Raw genomic sequence first — 19,710 nt, 5'->3', positions numbered from 1 at the left:
GAGCGAGCCATTTACTACTTGAGCAAGAAGTTCATACAGTACGAGACGAGATACACAGAACTTGAGAAAACCTGCCTCGCCCTCGTCTGGGCATCCAAAAAACTCAGACATTACCTATTGGCCCACACTGTTCATATAGTATCACAACTAGACCCCTTAAAATATATGTTCGAAAAGCCCGCCCTAAATGGTCGCCTGTCCAGGTGGCTAGTCATGCTATCAGAATTCGACCTAAAATTCATGCCAGAAAAAACAATCAAAGGAAGAGCGGTAGCCGAGTTCCTGGCCGAGCATGCCACGAATGAGGAAACCACGGAAGCTTACCTCCTCCATGACGAGGAACTTTTGATGATACGAGACGACTATTGGACACTATACTTCGATGGCGCGTCCAATCAGGATGGATGCGGCGTCGGAGTTCTCCTAGTTAGTCCCGAAGGGGCCCATATACCAATTTCCGTCAAACTTGACTTCGAGGCCACAAACAACGCCGCCGAATATGAAGCCTGCATAGTTGGGCTAGAGGCCGCAGTTAGCCTCGGAGTCAAGCATCTACAAGTCTTCGGGGATTCTTCCCTAATAATCAACCATATATCCAAAAGATGGAAGGTCCGAAGCACTAGTCTCTCAAAATATCAAGCTCACTTAGACCAAATAGTCGAGCAATTCGAAAAAATCGAGTATACGTACTTACCAAGAGACGACAACCAATTCACGGATGCACTAGCAAAGCTAGCTTCAATGCTCAACATCCCGAATGAATGGGACGGAATGACCCTTCGGGTCGAACGAAGGAAAGAGCCGGCTTATTGCTGTGCCATAGACTCCGAACCTGAAAACACCGAAGAAGAACCATGGTATACGGACATCCTTCGTTACAAAACAAGTGGGGAATTTCCCCCAAACACCTCCCCGCGAACACAAAAGGCCCTACGCCTCCTCGCTTCACAATATAGCATAATTCTGGGGGAACTGTACAAATACACGCCGAATAAAATCAAGTTACTTTGTGTCCACCAAAACCAAGCCCAAAGACTAATGGAAGAATACCATAACGGCGTGTGCGGACCTCATATGAACGGAAAATGCTATCCCGCAAAATATCCCGCTCAGGGTACTATTGGACCACTATGGAAACCGATTGCCATCGCTTTGTAAAAACTTGCCCAAAATGCCAAATCTTCAGTAACCTTAACCACTTGCCTCCCTCAGAACTATACACCTTCACTTCTCCATGGGCCTTTTCCACCTGGGGTATAGATATAATCGGCAAGGTAACACCAACAGGCGTAGGGGGACACGAGTACGTTTTAGTCGCAATTGATTACTTCACTAAATGGGTAGAGGCAGTCTCCTATGCAAAATTAACGGCCAAACATGTCGCTCGATTCCTAGAAAAGAACATATTATGTCGATACGGGGTTCCACATGAAATCATAAGTGACCAAGGTTCCCACTTTAGGGCCGAAGTCCAAGACCTGCTCGAAAAATATCATGTCAAACATTTTAAATCCTCTCCCTACAGGCCGCAAATGAACGACGCGGTAGAGGCGGCCAACAAATATATTAAAGTCATAATCGAAAAAATGGCCGAAAATTATAAGGATTGGCCCAACAAATTACACTTCGCATTATGGGGCTATCGAACCTCAATCCGCACCTCCATTGGAGTAACACCCTACTCCTTGGTATACGGAATGGAAGAAGTTCAACCGATCGAGTTGGAAATTCCCTCCCTCCGAATCGTCCTAGAAAGCAAGCTGCCCGAGGCTGATTGGTTTCAAGCTAGGTACGACGAGCTCGTCCTTTTAGACGAACGGAGGTTGAGAGCTTTACATCACGTGCAAGTGTATCAAAGCGCATCGCAAGGCAATTCAACAAGAGAGTCAAACCTCGAAATATCAAAGAAGGAGATTTTGTGTTAAAAGAAGTCCGCGCATCTACTACGGACCCTCGAGGAAAATTCCGGCCTAATTGGACCGGACCATATTTTGTAAAGACCATCCTACCTGGCGGAGCAGTCCAACTAGCCGACATAGATGGAGCGGAATTCGCTAACCTCATGAATTTAGACCAATTGAAAAAGTACTATATTTAATAAAATTCAGTCCGGAGTTAAGGCATCTAATAAAACACATTAAGACTCATAAGCAAGCATTCTGCGCACTACTCTAAGCAAACGGCTTAAAACTCGCTAAAGTAGAAAGGACGAAGGACAAAGTTTCAGCGCCCAGGCCTGGGCGCCGATATTTCCTACGCCCGAATTTGGGCGTCATTCTCTCTTGCCACCTATCCTCCCGCTTCTGCAAGTGTTCGTACTCCTTTTCCGGATCATCAAAAGAACCACGAACACTTGGGGGGGGGGGGGGGTAGCAGATGTGTAATGAAAACCCCTTTCAAAAATTTCAAAAAATCATAGCTAGAACTACGCGCGACCTGATTCTGACAAGATACGTAGGCAATCCTTATCAAAGATTCGGTCCAATAAAAATTAAAAAATACTAAAGTCATGGAGCACATCAAGACAAAAGGATATTACAAAGGGCACTATACCCTAACCCATGCACGGGCAAGGCCAAATAGAATGAAAACAAAGACACAAGAATTTTCAGGAACAAGCCCAACAAAGGAGTATGGCACGAGTCGGCAAAAAACGAAAAAATAGTGAACATGCATATGTAATACCCCAAGTAGTCGTCTAGTCTAAAAATATGTGTGCACTCTTGTATGAACTCATTTTTTTTATATATGGAATTCTTTCTCTTTTCGAAATTCGTCGTTGGTTTAGAAAGCTAGTACTGCTATAATATGTTGAGGCAAAGCCCATGGAAGGCTCAAAACATTCTTGCACCAAAAATTTGCAAAAAATAAAATATATGTACATGCGGAATACAAGAATGAATATATACAAAACAGGAGGCAAGCCTAAGACTCGTCATCGGCTTCATGTCTCCAAGCCTCGTCGGTCCATCCACTCCACTCCCCGCGGTATGAGGACCCCCAGCCAGAATCACCCAGAAAATGAGGCTGTGGCTGCAACTCGGGGCTAGGCTCTCGAGCCACCGACACGGAACGTCGCCTACGCTCCGGCTCGGACCTCTCCCCGGAAGAATTCGCCCCCACATCGGAACGGTGATGCCGTAGGGGCGAGTGCCGTGCCCTCTCTCTCTCCTCATGACCACGTTCCCCGCCCGAGGGACCTGCGTCGTCGGCCCCGGCTCGTCCAGCCCCCGTCTGCAAAAAACAAAAAGGAGGGTGAGTAACGGAAAGCCAAACAAAAGGTACAGATTAAAAGAAAAAAGAGGGCACATTACCCGAGTGGAGTGGGGGCTCCTGCAAGAAAGTTTAGATCGGGCCCGAACCAACGCGGACTTCAATCGGTTGATCACCCCCACCATCGCGTTGGCCGTACGGGCCGGAACCTGAAACAGGAATGTTAGTAACAAAAGGAAAAAACAAAAGATATAAGAAGAGTGCACAAATAAAAGGTGCATACCGCCTGTACTCCCTCAGGGAGCGGAGCATGGAAAACCCGGTCTTCCGGGACAGTCTCCACAATCTCGGATCCACTCTCTCCGGTATACGAGATCCGAGCATCGGGAAGCACCCATCCCCCTAACGAAGGGTCAGGAAACTCCTGCACAAAACACAGTAAACATAAACACATAGGCACGAGCATGAAAACACTAACAAAAAAAATCAGTACAAAAAGAGAGAGCAACTCACAACGCCAGGCTCTGGGAGACGAAGAGAATCCTGGATAAAATGATAATAGCTAGCTCCCGCTATCACCAACTCCGTCGCCGGCACGCCAGTCCTCGAGTGGACCCTCCACGACTCGCCTATCGAACGAGTAGACAGCATGGTCGCAGGCGGAGGCTTAGGCACCGAAAGAACCCCGACTGTCTGCATACGTACCCGCTCTCCCAGGTACCAGACAGGGTCGCGGCGGCCAACGAACAAGACCCGCATCTGGCTCAGGGCATAACTATCCCTGACCGAAGCATAAGTACCCCTAAAGGAGAGCCATGGGGTCCAAACCACCTGTTTTGTACAGACACGGTCAGATCTCGCACATAGAAAATAAAAGAAAAATGACAAAATACGAGATAGAGGATAAGATTCTGTACATGCTCAGGGTTCCCGTCTCGAATGAGATCCCACACGGTATCGGGCGGTGGACGCGGAGTCAGCTTCTTCTTCCAACCCCAACGACGACCGGCAGGGTACTCCAAAGGCCTCTGCCCCTTTCGGGGAGCCAGCCAAGGCAAGTCCTCAAAAGCCCACAGCTATAAAAGGAAAAGACAATAATACGTCAAAAAAGGGGGCCCGGTAAAAGCGAGAAAACAAAAGAAAGGCTAGGCACATACCTCGATCAAACGCGGCACTCCCGCCAATGTAATGACAAAGTGACGTCTACGCGGGTCCGAGTCGCGCACCGCCACACTCATCTGGCCGGCGAGCGTCGCGTAGCCCAAATCGCCCCAGCAATAGTCACCCAGCGTAGACACGTCCTCCACCATGCCTATCCACCCCGGGTCAAAGGTGTCAGTCGGACCCGATAGAAAAGTGGAAGTAATAAAATGGAGGTAGAACAGCCGGGCCTATCTGGAAGACGACTCCTCCACCCCATGCTCCAGGGCCCACATCAGGTCAGCAAAAGGTATCTCATGGGGCTGGTACAAAGGCAATCTCATGCCCATCCACGAGCCCAGGAGCCTGGTACCCTCAGCAACGGTCGGCGGTGGGCCATCCGACCTCAGGCGAACGGGGTTCCCTGTAAAGGTCAAGCGCGTTAAAGCCGTGTAGTCCTCGGGAGTGATCGTCATCTCACCCCAAGGAAAATGGAAAGTGTTGGTGGTATCCCACCACCACCTCATGAACGACCGCAGAAAGGACAGGGAGATGTTAAGCCGCAGTATCTCCCAGAAAGTCTCGACCACCAGAAACAGTGAGCTCGCCCTAACCAAAGCCTGGGTGTCCGAGCTCAGGAAACCAAAAACAATCTCGCTCGTCGCTGCACCGTAGCCGCGAACCGTAGTGTCCCTCCTCGCGTGAAGGCGGGTAGTCACGTGGTGCTCTAGGTCGTAGTGCAGGTCCCGACCGTCGTAGAACTCAGGACCCACCCATAGGGGTCCCGCGCCAGTAGACTGACGCGTCATGCCACGCTCCTCGTGGCCACCAGAAGGAGGTGACGACTCGTCCGACATGCTGATCAACGATACAACAAGGCATTATACCTTTAACAAAATTGGCACTCACACCAATCACTAAAAGAGTGCATTCTGCTCATAAAATGGAGTCATACAATTTTTGTTCCCTAAAAACATGATACTAAGTTCATATTGAGCAAAAATTCCCTAAGTCAAAAAAAATTAACTCCAGCAAAATCAAAATTCTTCCATAATTTGTCATTCATGAATTATGAGGAACGCAAGCAATATACCAAAAACACCTACATTGTAAGAAAACACTAGAGTCGTAGGTATACTTGGGGGCTAGTATAAACATGCCCAAATTCAACAAGAATCAACATACTTGCGAAAATTAACATGCACAAATTAATTAACATGTTATGTAGAACATTTCCAACTATCTAATTGAAGGAAAGGGGCACAAAATGAAAAACCCCCAAATCAATTTCATGCACAAAAAACTTGACCAAAAATACTGAAATTGACACAAAAGCTCAAAATTACTGAAAATTACTTACATTGGGAAGATTAGGGAGTGACTTGGAGTAGAATTCGCAAAGAAAAATGAAGAAACGAGCAAAAAAAAAATCAGTTGAAAGAGGTGAGGAGTTTGAGCGAAAATGGTGGAAATGGGAAAGGAAGGAGACGGTCCGCGTATCTAAAGACCAGTCTCCCCTTCGCATTATCAACGCCCAGCTCTGGGCGTTAGAAATTCTCGCGCCCAGAGCTGGGCGCTGAAAGTGTTTCCCAGACAGCGAATATTCGCTGTCGGGCACGCGCAATCCCTATTTGTGTAAAATATCCGTTATCTTGATATTTCTTTCCCAAAAACGGTGTTTTGCAATATCGTTAACAAAAAATATACACAGTGTGGACTCACTTATAGGACACACCTAATCGGGAAATATTGCGACCCACCAACAGGTTGTAATCACAAAAGCCCTTCTACATAGGCAAAATAAAAAAGCAAGAAATTCAAAATGGGCTCGCCCACCCTCAGCGGGCGGGGTCTGCGTCACTAGCCGCGCAGATCCTCAGTTTTCGAAAAATAGAGACTTCAAAAAAAAGAACGAAATGAAACAGGCTCGCCATCTTCAGCCGGCGGGGTCTACGGCGCAAACCACGCAGGCCCTTATTTTCAAAAAATAAACACAAAACAAATTTCAAAACAGATTCATCCACTTCTATCGGACGGGGTGTCCAACCTTAGCGGACAGGTTCGCCATCTTCAGCCGGCGGGGTCTACGTCACAAACCGCGTAGGTCCTTATTTTCAAATTTCAAAAACAGATTCGTCCACTTCTATCGGACGGGGTGTCCACCCTTAGCGGACTGGCTCGCCATCTTTAGCCGGCGGGGTCTGCGTCACTAACCGCGCAGGTCCTTAGTCGCTGCAGCGATAACTTTTTCTGGTTTTCCGTTTTTCCAAAAAAGAACAATGTGAGTAGCTTTCCCTTTTTCCAAAGATTGGTTTTCCGTTTTTTCCAAAAAAGAACGATGTGAGTAGCTTTCCTTTTTTCTTAAATTTAAAAGAATGGTTTTCCGTTTTTTCCAAAAAAGAACGATGTGCTGGATTTTCCTTCGTTTTACGTCCCATAAAAACAAGGGGGGTTTTCTCATTTAGCTAACCCTGGAAATGAGAATCTTTAAAAACATTTTTACCTCGTGATTGGGCTTGGCCAGGCCCAATTACACTTTACAGCTTTGATTTCGAAAACATCTGTAGCTACTCCCAATGACAAAGTGAGGGAGTTCCTACGCCTCTTTAGATCCTTCCAATGACAAAGTGAGGGAGTATTCTATACTATCCGTTGACAAATCCCAATGACACGTGAGGGATATGTCGACACTTCAAGTGATGACCCTTAAGTCAAATGATATCACTCGGGGGCTCGTGAGACCCTCGCAAAAGCAGGTCACCATGACTTGTGTGGCGCACTACGTCTAATACTTTGACCATCGTCTTACTCCAAGACTCAGTCAAAGTGGGGGCTAACTGTAGACACCTACTTTTGTCCCCATTCCCGAAAGGGAAGGTTCAATGATGAAAGGATAAATCTCCACTTGACAACGCATCTCCTATAAAATAACGAATCTCGATCACCCCTTTTCATTTCACCCCAAACCTGCTATTTATAGAAACCTGCTATTTATGGAAACCTGCTAAAAATAGTAACTGTCGTAATGGGTAGTTGTTAAAAGTGGCAAGTCATAAAAGATAGAAACCTGTCAGAATTAGGTGTTGCACTCCAACATAAATCCTAAATGAGATAGAGATTATGAGAGAATCCTATTCCTAATATGATTCGAAAATAAGAGTCACGTATTAATTAAAATCCTAACGAGCCTAGAGTTCGTAACGGGCCCAGACGCATTCCGTCACAAGGTTAATACGCACTAAAAGACTCGATTAAGTCTCAAACACTCCGGATTCTAGGAATCTGAATCTGACTAAGAAAACAGCCCAGATCCTATTTTCAACGCCTGGCTCTGGGCGCTGAAATTACCTGGGACGTATTCTTTCCTAATTCCTCGTGGATTAGAGCTCTACAATTCTATCTTTCCACGAACTTTTTTCTATAAATATAGCTCAAGTTCGACGTGAAAAAGGACACAATTATTATTCTGAGTATTGACTCTAAACCCCGGCCCTAAGCCTAAGCCTCACGCTGCAAAAACTGATCACGCGTTCTGTCGCAATCGATCCATAAATCGAACAGAACGTATCCTGTCCCATAACTTGAGATTCGTTAAATAAAAGGAGAAATAGCAAAGTCAAAGTGGTTAGTTTTCTGAGAACCGTGACGCACCTCTCAAGGGTACGTCGTAATGTGTCCCTTTTCTATGATTTAATTGCTTTCCTCACCCTTTTCATGAACTGTTAAACTAATTAAATCTGATTGTTCTATCACGCCTAATAAAGATAATATGTTAGGAAATTGGATTATCATGCTAGGTCCCTTAAAACAATCTAAATCAGATAATCGCGTTCGATCTAGTACTATATGTTGCATATTGTTAAAACCAACTCAGATTAGTTTAATAGTTAACGCATGTCCCTTCAATTATTTATGCTGAGCTAGTAAGGATATCCTGCCTCTGGAGTTATCGAAGAGCGAGTACTCCTCTTGGTAGTTACAGTCCCCCGAACCCTCAATCTCTACCTTGCGGGTGTATGTTGAGAGATCCCCACACCAGGGATCACAAGGGAACCTACGGCCGTCGTGGTCAAACATAATTGCACTCCCTTTATGTCACGATAACCGGGTTTTGTCAGTTTTTATCATTGTCGTTAAAAACTGAATGACGACTCCTATATTACTAGTCAATTGGGTGTAAACTCACAGGAAATCCAATTACACTTGATTTGACAAAAAGAAACGTCACACCCACGAGGGACAAGGTCACGCATTAGCCTCGTGCTTTTTCGACCCCCTCACAGAAATAGTACAAAATCAATTCCCTTTCAAATGGGTTGAAATTCCCTTCAAATATTCCAAGTCCGACGGGTTGAAATTCCCCTAAAATATTGACGGGTTGAAATTCCCTTGAAATAATAAAAAATTCAATCTTCTAGTACAAGTCCAATTTCGAAATTCTCAATGGGTTGAAATTCCCCTAAAATAGTCCAAGGTCCAATAGGTCGAAATATTCTTTCGACATTCCAAGTTCTAGTACAAAGAGTCAACTTCCACAAAAGAATGAAGGCTCCTCTCAAACACTTCCAACGGGTTGCAAATCCCGAGTACAAGTACAAAAATCCAAACCGAATCTTCGGAGTGGCACTTAGAGTCAAGTCTAGGTTTCATTCATTGCATGCATATCATATCATGTATCGGGAAGTCCAAGTTCTAAATCATGTGGTGTCCTAAATAGGAGTCCGAGGATCTTGTGGGTTCGCCGAAGAGGAGAGAGGTTGAAAAGAACTCCATCAGCCCTAGCCTCCCGCATAGCCGGCATCGAACAAGCAGCCATATCATCTCCTACAAATCAAGCTTCCAATCCCTTTCGAGAATGAGTCCAAATGCCTGCCTCCGATCAACTCACTCAACTCCTAGCAGCTTTCACCAGCCTCAACGCCAATGTGGAAAACATAAGCAACCGACTGGGTGTTGTGGAGCAAGGCGCGCCTACTGATGACTTAACCAAGAAGATCGAGACTCTGGTCAGTAAAGTCAATAATCAAGAGAACTACTTTGGCACCTCAATGGAGGATAACCTCAAGGGGAAGGCGAATCTGCCAGACAAATTCTCCGCCAATGATATTTCAAAGTTCAAGTCTACCGACAATCCTAAATACCACCTCAAGAACTTCAGAGCTACAATAATGGCCATCAAGGGGGTCGAACTTGAGCTATACCCAGTGGTATTTTATGTCGCTCCTAGGATAGGATTTCATGTTAGTTTGTTATGCTTTTATATAGTTTTTATAGCTTTTTGTGTTATTTTTATAAGTTTCTCTCCATCTTGTGCTTTATAGGTGATTATATTGAAAAGTTATGGAAAACAAGTAGAATTGAGCCAAAACAGGGCTTATGCGATCGAGTGGTGATTTGTGCGCCCGAACAGGGGAGGGTTGATGGCATCAAGGAATCTGCAGTTTTGTGCGACCGAAAGTTCCTTCTTGTTCGGTAGCACAGAATGGATTTTTTGAGGCAGAATGTCCCAAAATTGGTAAACGACCGCACATGTCATTGTGTTCGACCGCACAAAAGTTGTGCGCCCACACAGGTCTTTCTGTTCGACCGAATCAAACTGCAAAGGAGACATGAGCCAAGAAAACACCATTCGACCGAACAGGATTTCTCGTTCGGTCGCACATGACGAAGGAATTGTTCTTCGCTGCGTTTGCTCGCACAGGGCTTAATGTTTGCTCGAATGGATTTCTTACGTTCGGTCGCACAGAGGGTATGTGCGACCGAATGGTTGCGCGGACTGCATATTTTCGAATTTCAGCTTCTATTTGGGAAACTTTTAGTAGTTTTTTCTTTTATTTTATTTGTGTGGAATTTTAGTTTAACATTTTTTTAGAATCTCAAAATAGTTTTTCAGCATTTTCTAGAGAGAGAAACTCTCCTCCATTGAAGCATCAAGTTGTAATTTCTTAAACTCTCCTTCTAATTTCTTGCAATTCAATTCAATTTCTTACTTCTTGCTTTTGTTGTGATTGTTGATTGTTCTTGAATTCCTTTAATTCTTGAATTCTTCTTGCTTTTACTTAGTTACTTGATTCTTAATTTTCTAGTTGATTGTTCAATTAGTTGTTCTACTATTTGCTTCTCTCTTTCTAATCCTTCAATTTTATGCTTGCTAGTCTAGAATTAATGGATTTCTTGATTCTTAGAATGATTAGTGAGTAGAATTAGGTTAGGGAAAGGGGAGAATCTAGGGGCTTAATTAGGGGAAATTGATGATTGTTTGTTGATTGATTAATGTGATTAAATATGATTTGGTGATAGGATATCCATGCTTAATTGAGTGGTAGTTGCAAATGCTACTTGATTAGATTCAATTGGAAGCATAGGTTAGGTTTGGCAAGAGATTGTGAGCCTATCTTGTGTTAGCAAATAGTTGTGCCTATTATATGCAAGTAGTTTAGTCTAGGATTAGGCGAAAGCTCTTCCTTAGGCTAGGTTGCTTCGCGTGCTCCATCCGAGAGGTGGTGAGCACGTCATTTGATGCTATTTTCCTAGTTGCCAAGTCGTTGCATGATCGTCATTGCTAGATAGTTTAGTTCATTTCCCCCAATTTCCCTAGCCTATCCCCGACTCCCTAACGTTTCCTTTTCTTGATTCAACTTCGCATAATTGTTAGTTTTAAGTTTCTTAGCGATAATTCAAACCAAACTTCTTGTTCGAGCTAGCTTGACATCTAAACTCGATAACCACCGTTTCTTTGGGACGATCCCTATACTTGCCACTATAGTTCATATAGTTTGTTAGTCCAGCGGTTTTATAAATTTTGTTTGCTGAGGTGTTGACCTATCAATGACGGAAAACACGCTATCAAAATGGCGCCGTTGCCGGGGAACGGTAGTTGTTTTTGAGTTAGTTGAGACTAGTTCATCGTTAGAAAATACAAAAACATTGCAATTTTGCTTAGATTTCTTTTCCTTGGCATTGCTCACGGTTTTCTTGAGTTTGTATGCTTGTTAGGGGGCGTGCTCGTCAAAGGACCCTCCATCCTCTTGACCTTGAATTGGAGAGGACGCTTAGGAGACTAAGACGTGTTCGGTCTATCTCATCAAGCAATAACAGATTCGAATCGTTGAGTGTTGGTGAGGAACAACAAGAGAGTGAGCAAGTTTTTGAGAATATGGCGCTCCCGGTTAAGAACTTGGGAATATCGGGGGCATTCAAAGCTACATGCGGTATCCAAGCCCCCACAACAAGTGCCCACAACTTTGAGATCAAGCCCGCCTTGATCAATTTGGTTCAAAGCCACCCCTTTTGTGGGAAGAGCAATGAGTCGCCTCAAGAACACCTCAAACAATTCGAGCACTCACTACTAGAAAAATGGTTTATAACGACGAACATTTTCATCGTTATAAGGCTAAAAGTTCGTCGTTAAAACTTTTAACGACGAACTTAGTTGGTCGTTGGTTTTGTCGTAACAGCTTCCGACGTTATTGGTTATAACGACGATGTTCGTCGTGAATTTTCAACGACAAAATACTTCGTCCGTCGTTAATTTATTACGACGGTTCAATTTGTTGTCGTTATTATGCATGCAATAACGTCAAACAAATAGAAACTATCGACCAACTAAGTCGAGGTAACAAAATGTTCAAATTTTCACCAAAATTTTAATTAGCTTCTAATAACAATAACATATATTGCTTAAAATGTTTCATTACTCATTCAAATGAAAAGGAACAAAAAAACTTCGTATAAAAATAATATTTTTAGCCAAAAATATGGCAACACAAAATCAATTTCTCGCAAAATTCCCTTAATAGTAAGAAAGAAAAAAGAACATCTAGCACTTAGTTCCATCCTACGGTATCCTAGAAATACATAACTTAATGAGTACATCAAATGATTTAGGTTTCCCCTGCAAGCCTCGCACGCACACACCAATTAAGCTTCAGCCCATCACAACAGCTTGCACATTTGCATGCCTCTGCCAAAAGTCCTGCACACATACACAGACCCCCGCATACTAAAAAAACACACACATCTGTTATTACTATTAAAAGGCATTAAGAGAAATAAATTAGAAAAATAAAATTTGACATACATTTTCCTATAAGTGAAACCCTTTTAAATGAAGCTACTCTATGCAACATAAGTTTTGCCATATGCCCATAAGTAAATTTTCCATCAAATATAGGAAATAAATTTAAAGGTAATGGTGCAGCTAGAAACAAGTTGAAGAAACAAACTTAAAAAATACATCCTAAGAGACACAATAATCACACCAATAATAGAATTGTTTGTGGGCATAACCAAAGTAGAAAAATATGAATTTATTAGGATCAATAATCAATAATATGACTAAACTCAAAGGTACTACTAAGCACATTCAAAATCCAACTACACCCAAACTTATAAGAATATAACTAATCTGCTGCAACATGTAAACTAGTGCGAAAAGTTTATGTCAATTAACACACATGCCCAGTAAATCACTAATTATGAAATTCAAGAAGAAAATGAATAGCAGGTTTTTTTTATGGGTAAAATACGTAGTTATCATTTAATCAAACTCTTTTCCATCAGAACAAGGGGTAAAATGTTTGGTGGGGATTCATCATACCAGAGAAGTTCCTCATCAAAAGAGAGGGAGGTTCTAGCCATTGTATGTGCCACTTTATTACATTTTCTAGTATCAAAATGGAGTTGCAATCATAAAAACTACTGACATATGCAGCAATATCATTTACCCTCATCTGCACTCTCGTCGCCTCCTTCCTCTTCCCCTGCAACATTAAGACCAGGTGAAGACAGTCCATCTCTACCTCTATATATTTGTAGCCAGCATCATAGGTGAGTCTTAGACCAAACAAAACAGTAGCAGCTTCGGCTTCCACCACTGACAGCCCCCGAGCCCCCACCATACTCCTTCCTGCAATCAGTAGCACATTCCCGTTTCATCCCTGACAACAGCTCCCCATCCCACCTTCTCATCTTGCTGCAGTGATGCATCCGTTTTAAACAGTATGAAAACTATATTGAAGGTTAATACTTAATAGTATGAAGATTAAATTTTCAATTCATGTTAACAAAACGAATTGCAGGTTAATACTTAATAGTATAAAAACTAAATTTTCAATTCATGTTAACAAATATTTATTTCAATTGTTTTTTACTGATTATTTGAACTAGATGAAATAATCATAATACACATCCAATTATCCAATTCACATAAACAAAGAAATTGCAATGTAAAAATAGAGTGATTCAAAAAAACAAATGGGTAAAATTCGAGTTACCGACGAGAGATCTGATGTGCTCCCAAAACGATGGCCTTGATTTTGATTTTCGATGCTCCATTCTTCAGATGTTGGATATCGAGTTGGTTGTTTTTGAACCAATCTATATCATCAAATTATCTATAAAAGTAGAAACCCCACTTCAAAATCACAAATTTTATAAATAAAATTGTTAAAAAAATAGCTTAATTAGGTAATATAAACTAGAATTATAGCAAAATTTCAAGTCAGAAACCAGAACTGTAGCAAAATTTCGGGCCAAAAACCCTAATTAAAATTTAGACCAACAAAATTAAAATTTTCATTGGGAATTCGCGAATTAAAAGTAAAAGCATAAAATTGAGAGTAAACAAACATCTTATTTCAACATATAAAGCAAGGTAGTTTCCAGGATTATCGAGAGCTAAAGATAGGATCTTCGCTGTAATTCAAGACCCAAATTTGAAGCAAAACATAAAAACACAATCGTTAATTGATGGAATGTTAGGATGGAGATATTATAATTTTATTAAAGAAGAAGAAGATGAAAACTCACCAGGTAAGGGTTTGAGAAACGGCGCCTTTGCTACCTTTTGCAAGGGGTGTTTTACTCAATTTTCATGTGTTTCAAATATTTGATACCCATCGTTATAGGTTTATTGGGATTAACGACGAACAAATATATGTTTTTTTCTTTTTAATTTGTAAAGTTCAATGCTAACGACAACTAACCGGATTTGTCGTTACTAGTATGACATAATAAGGCTTCTCACGACATGTTTTTTGTGTTGTCGTTATTGGGTTGTCGTTAAAGATAAGAATTCTAATAGTGACTATTGTGACACAATCAAGCACAACGGTTTCACATCGGACTATGTGAGGTTGACATTGTTTCGTTTCTCTCTACTTGGGTGAGCTAGTGATTGGCTTGACAAGGAGGTCAATCCCAACTCACTTCGCACTTGGAACGAGGTGACTAGTTCCTTCTTGAGTAAGTTTTACTCTCATGGAAAGACGACGGAATATCCCCACAAGATCCAATCCTTTGAGCAAAGACGAGACGAGTCACTTTTCGAAGCTTGGGATCGTTTAAGGAGTACCAAAGGGAATGCCCTCATCATGGGATCCCTAAATGGTTGTTGCTTCAAACCTTCTACTTGGGGTTGAATCCAAGTTCAAAGACAAGCCTTGATGCGGGCGCGGGAGGTCCCATCATGAACAAGACCCAAGATCAAATCGAAGAGATAATTGAGGACGTGGTCCAAAATTATCAAGCTTGGCACGTTGGTGCAAGGGACTATGATGGCAAGGGAAGAAATGATGATGGTAAAGGATCGGTCTATGCTATGGAGCAAGCTAGGATCATTGAGAAGCTTAAATCGAGGTTGGAGAAACTTGAAAGCTCGCCAAGCCAACCACCATCTCCATTCGCGGGGAGAGCAACAAGCCAACCACCATCACCATCTACAATTCCATCACCTAGGGCCACTCTTCTCACTAAGGGGAAGAGCAAAGTGAGTTCCTATGACACTATGCCTTTGGGGCACTTCTTTTTGTGATAATTGCCAAGATTATGGTCACTTCCCCAATGCATGCCCCTTGGTTCATAATGTGTCTTTTTTGGATTATGGCCCTTCGTATGAAGGTGATTTTGATGTGGAATATGCTCATGCCTTGAATGAGAGGTCTAGAAATGATAACCCCAACAATCAAAATTTGCTAGGCAACCTAGAGGGCCCCCTATGTATGGTTCCCACCAAGGAGATGGCCAATGAAGTGGGTATGATAGCCAAAACCGAGGTGGCTATAGAGCACAAGGCTATCAAGGCCAAGCGCCCTATGGTCAACCTCAAAATTTTGGCAATCAAGGCCAATACAATCAAGGTAGTTATAATCCCAACCATCAAGGTGGAGGGGGTTACAACTACTCTTATGGGCAATATAGGGGTGCCTCTAGTGGGGGTTATCCTTTGAACTCGGGAGGTCCATATGGTGTGTCTCAATTTACACCTCCCGAATTCAATGGACCGAGGACCTTTGGCAACCAATATCAACCAAACCTTAGTGGTTATGGCAATGCACCTCCACCACTCCCGCCTCTCAAGTCTAATCTTGAGGCTCTCATGGAGTCGTTTGTGGGGGCGCAAGCCAAGAAGAATGTCGAGTTTGAGGATGGATTCAAACAATCCAACACTCAATTGAAGATGATTGAAAACCAATTAGCTCAACTTGCTAATACCATTAGGGAACATCATGCGCATGCTAGTCTCCCACCCCAAAATCATGCTCCAAAGCAAATTAATGCCATAGTGACAAGGAGTGGGAGGATTTTAGATGATGTTCCTAAAGCTAATAAGGTTTCTAAGCCCAATGGGAAGGATCAAGAGGGAGTCATTGAGTCTAGTGACAATGATGTGGTACAAGAGGAGCCTCCCATCAATGATGAAGGTGAAACTCCTATACCAAAGGAGGCAACTCTCCTACCTCTCCCCACTCCTAAACTTCCCTATCCCCAAAGATTCATAAGGCACAAGTTAGATGTGCAATTCTCAAAATTCCTTGATGTTCTTCGAAAATTGCATATCACTCTCCCCTTTACGGATGCGTTGAAACAAATGCCTACCTACTCACGGTTTCTCAAGGAAATCTTGAGTGGGAAGCGGGATTGCGACGTAAAGGAGACGGTGAGCCTCACCGAGAATCGTAGTGCTATCATTCTTAACCAAATGCCACCCAAACTCAAAGACCCGGGTTATTTTTCTATCCCTTGTGCTATTAAGGAGCTTGAAATAAGCAATGCCTTGTGTGATTTGGGTGCTAGCGTTAGTCTAATGCCTTATTCGGTGTTCGCCAAGCTTGAAGTTGGTGATCTTGCCCCAACCAACATTACATTGCAACTTGCCGACCGTTCGGTCAAGTACCCTATTGGCAAGGTTGAGGATGTACCCTTGAGAGTTGGTGGATTTGTGATCCCCGTCGATTTTGTAGTCCTAGACATAGATGAGGACGTGCATGTCCCTATTATTCTAGGCCGCCCATTCTTGGCCACGGCGGGGGCCATTATTGATGTCAAGCAAGGGAACATTACTTTGAAAGTTGGGAAGGATAGTTTGTTTTTTGACTTGAATAAGGCCATGCATTATCCTAGTTCCACTAATGAGAAATGTTTCTTGGTGGACTCTTTTGATCCCATAGTGAATGACATGCATGAGCACTTGCTCACCACTAACGATCCACTTGAGCTTGTTCTTTTGAATAGACAAGGCTTAGGTGATTTAGGGATTGAAGAGGCTAACTACAAGGAGCTCTTGGATGCCCCCTCACCTTTCGCTCAACCTGAGCAATGGATGCTTGTGTTTGATGGGAAAGAAGCTTTGGATGAAGCCCGAATCGGTAAGGAAGCTCCTAAGGTAGAGCTAAAACCTCTACCTTCGAGCTTAAGGTACGTCTTTCTCGGTCCAAATTCTTCTTACCCCGTGATTATCAATTCCTCTTTAGATGACGAGCAAGTGCTCAAGCTCACTCATGTTTTCAAACGTCATCAAAGGGCTTTGGGCTACACCATTGGTGATTTGAAAGGTGTTAGCCCAACCCTTTGCATGCATCATATTGAGCTTGAGGACAATGCCGTCCCACATCGTGAAAGGCAAAGAAAACATAATCCACCTATGGGAGAGGTGGTTAAGAAGGAAATCATGAAGCTTTTGGCGGCCGGGATTATCTATCCTATTTCAAATAGTCGATGGGTATCCCTGGTCCATGTGGTTCCAAAAAAGGGTGGGATGACGGTAGTCAAGAATTCACATGGAGAGCTCATTTCCACCCGGACGGTAACCGGGTGGCGCATGTTTATTGACTATCGCCAACTCAATCTTTCCACTAAGAAAGACCACTTTCCTCTACCATTTATTGATCAAATGCTTGAACGTCTAACAAAACACAAGTATTTTAGCTTTCTTGATGGTTATTCCGGGTTCTTTCAAATCCCCATAAACCCGGATGACCAAGAGAAAACTATATTTACTTGCCCTTATGGGACTTTTGCCTATAGGAGGATGCCGTTCGGGCTTTACAATGCCCCCGGAACGTTCCAAAGGTGTATGATGAGTATTTTTGGTGATATGCTCGAAGAAGAAATGGATGTGTTCATGGATGACTTTTCGGTGTGAGGATCCACCTATGATGAATGCCTCATCAATCTTGGGAAGTGCCTTGTGCGGTGTGAGAAAGTCAACTTGGTGCTCAATTGGGAAAAATGCCACTTCATGGTGGAGGAAGGAATTGTTCTAGGGCACAAGGTCTCTCACCATGGGATTGAGGTAGATAGAGCGAAAATCGAAGTCATAGAGAAGTTTCCTCCCCCGGTGAATGTTAAGGGGATACGGTCCTTTCTTGGGCATGCCGGATTCTATAGGCGATTCATTAAGGACTTTTCCTTGATTGCTCGAACTCTCACTAACCTCCTCCAAAAGGAGTGTGACTTTCACTTTGATTCCGCATGTCTCAAGGCCTTCAACACAATCAAGAGTGCCCTTATTTCTACTCCTATAGTTCAAGCTCCGGATTGGTCTCTACCTTTCGAGTTGATGTGCGACGCAAGTGATTTCTCGGTTGGGGGAGTCCTTGGTCAACGAAAGGACAAAAAGCTCCATGTGATCTATTATATGTCATAGACTCTTAATCAAGCTCAAGCCAACTACACCACGACCGAGAAAGAATTTCTCGCCATTGTGCATGCATTTGAAAAGTTTAGGACCTATTTGGTAGGGTCAAAGACAATTGTGTACACGGATCATGCGGCTATTCGCTATCTTATGGAGAAAAAAGAGGCCAAACCGAGACTCATTCGTTGGGTCCTACTCCTTCAAGAATTCGACATCGAGATTAGAGATAAGAAAGGAGCCAAGAATGTGGTGGCCGACCACCTATCTAGGCTAGAACTTGGGAGTGAGGCTCCGAATGATGTTCCAATTGAGGATGATTTGAGAGATGATACCTTGTACATGGTTGGGAGTTCCCAACTCCCTTGGTTTGTTGACATAGTGAATTACTTGGCTTGTGGGGCGATCCCCGAAGATCTCACAACTCAAGAGCGCCGCAAGTTGAAGTATGATTCTAGGCGCTATATTTGGGACGAGCCCACATTGTTGAGACGGTGCCCGGATGGCCTTTTAAGGAGGTGTGTTCCGGATGAGGAGTTCCCTAGTGTTCTTCGTATGTGCCACTCCTCCCCTTATGGTGGGCATATGGGAGGTGATAGAACCTCTTCCAAGATTCTTCAAAGTATGTTGTGGTGGCCTACCCTTTTTCAGGATGCTTGGGCATTTGTCAAGTCTTGTGATCGTTGTCAAAGAACGGGTAATATTTCCAAGAGACATGAAATGCCCCAAAATCCTATCCTAGAGTTGGAGGTGTTCGATGTGTGGGGGATCGACTTCATGGGTCCTTTCCCTTCTTCTTATGGCAACCTCTACATTCTTGTAGCGGTTGACTATGTTTCCAAGTGGGCGGAATCCATTGCCTCTCCCACTAACGATCACAAAGTGGTTGTCAACCTCTTCAAGAAGATCATCTTTCCGCGTTTTGGGGTTCCTAGGGCTTTGATTAGTGATGAGGGATCCTATTTTGCCCATGGTAAGTTCAAGGCTCTCTTGCGGAAGTATGGTGTTCAAAGTTGGTGTGGGCTATCATCCTCAAACTAGCAGCCAAGTGGAAGTCACCAATAGGGAGATCAAGTCTATTTTAGAGAAGTCGATTGCCAAGAACCGCAAGGATTGGTCAATCAAACTTGATGACGCCTTATGGGCGTATAGACCGGTTTCAAAACGCCAATTGGGATGACTCCTTACAAACTTTTTTATGGAAAGAATTGCCACTTGCCGGTGGAACTTGAGAACAAGGCCATGTGGGCCATCAAAACTTTGAATTTCGAGCTCACTAGTGCGGGTGATCGGCGCTTGCTCGATCTCCATGAGTTAGAGGAGCTCCGCATGAATGCCTATGACTCGGCGAGCATTTAAAAAGCGCGTTCTAAACAATATCATGACGCCAAGATTGATAAGAGAGAGTTCAAGGAGGGGAGAAGGTCCTCCTTTATAACTCT

The 19,710-nt window shown here is 43.3% G+C and overlaps 1 non-coding gene across 1 annotated transcript; it reads right to left on the bottom strand.

The window, feature by feature from the left end:
- Positions 1-14,631: 14,631 nt before the first annotated feature.
- LOC130471109 (small nucleolar RNA R71) lies at positions 14,632-14,733 on the bottom strand. The gene has a single exon (XR_008931782.1). It is a non-coding gene; the product is annotated as a small nucleolar RNA R71 (small nucleolar RNA).
- Positions 14,734-19,710: the final 4,977 nt, after the last annotated feature.

Source organism: Spinacia oleracea, chromosome 3, assembly GCF_020520425.1.
Source record: "Spinacia oleracea cultivar Varoflay chromosome 3, BTI_SOV_V1, whole genome shotgun sequence".
NCBI lineage: Eukaryota > Viridiplantae > Streptophyta > Magnoliopsida > Caryophyllales > Amaranthaceae > Spinacia > Spinacia oleracea.
Note: the sequence above shows the minus strand (reverse complement) of the source record. Positions and strands in the feature narration are given on the sequence as shown.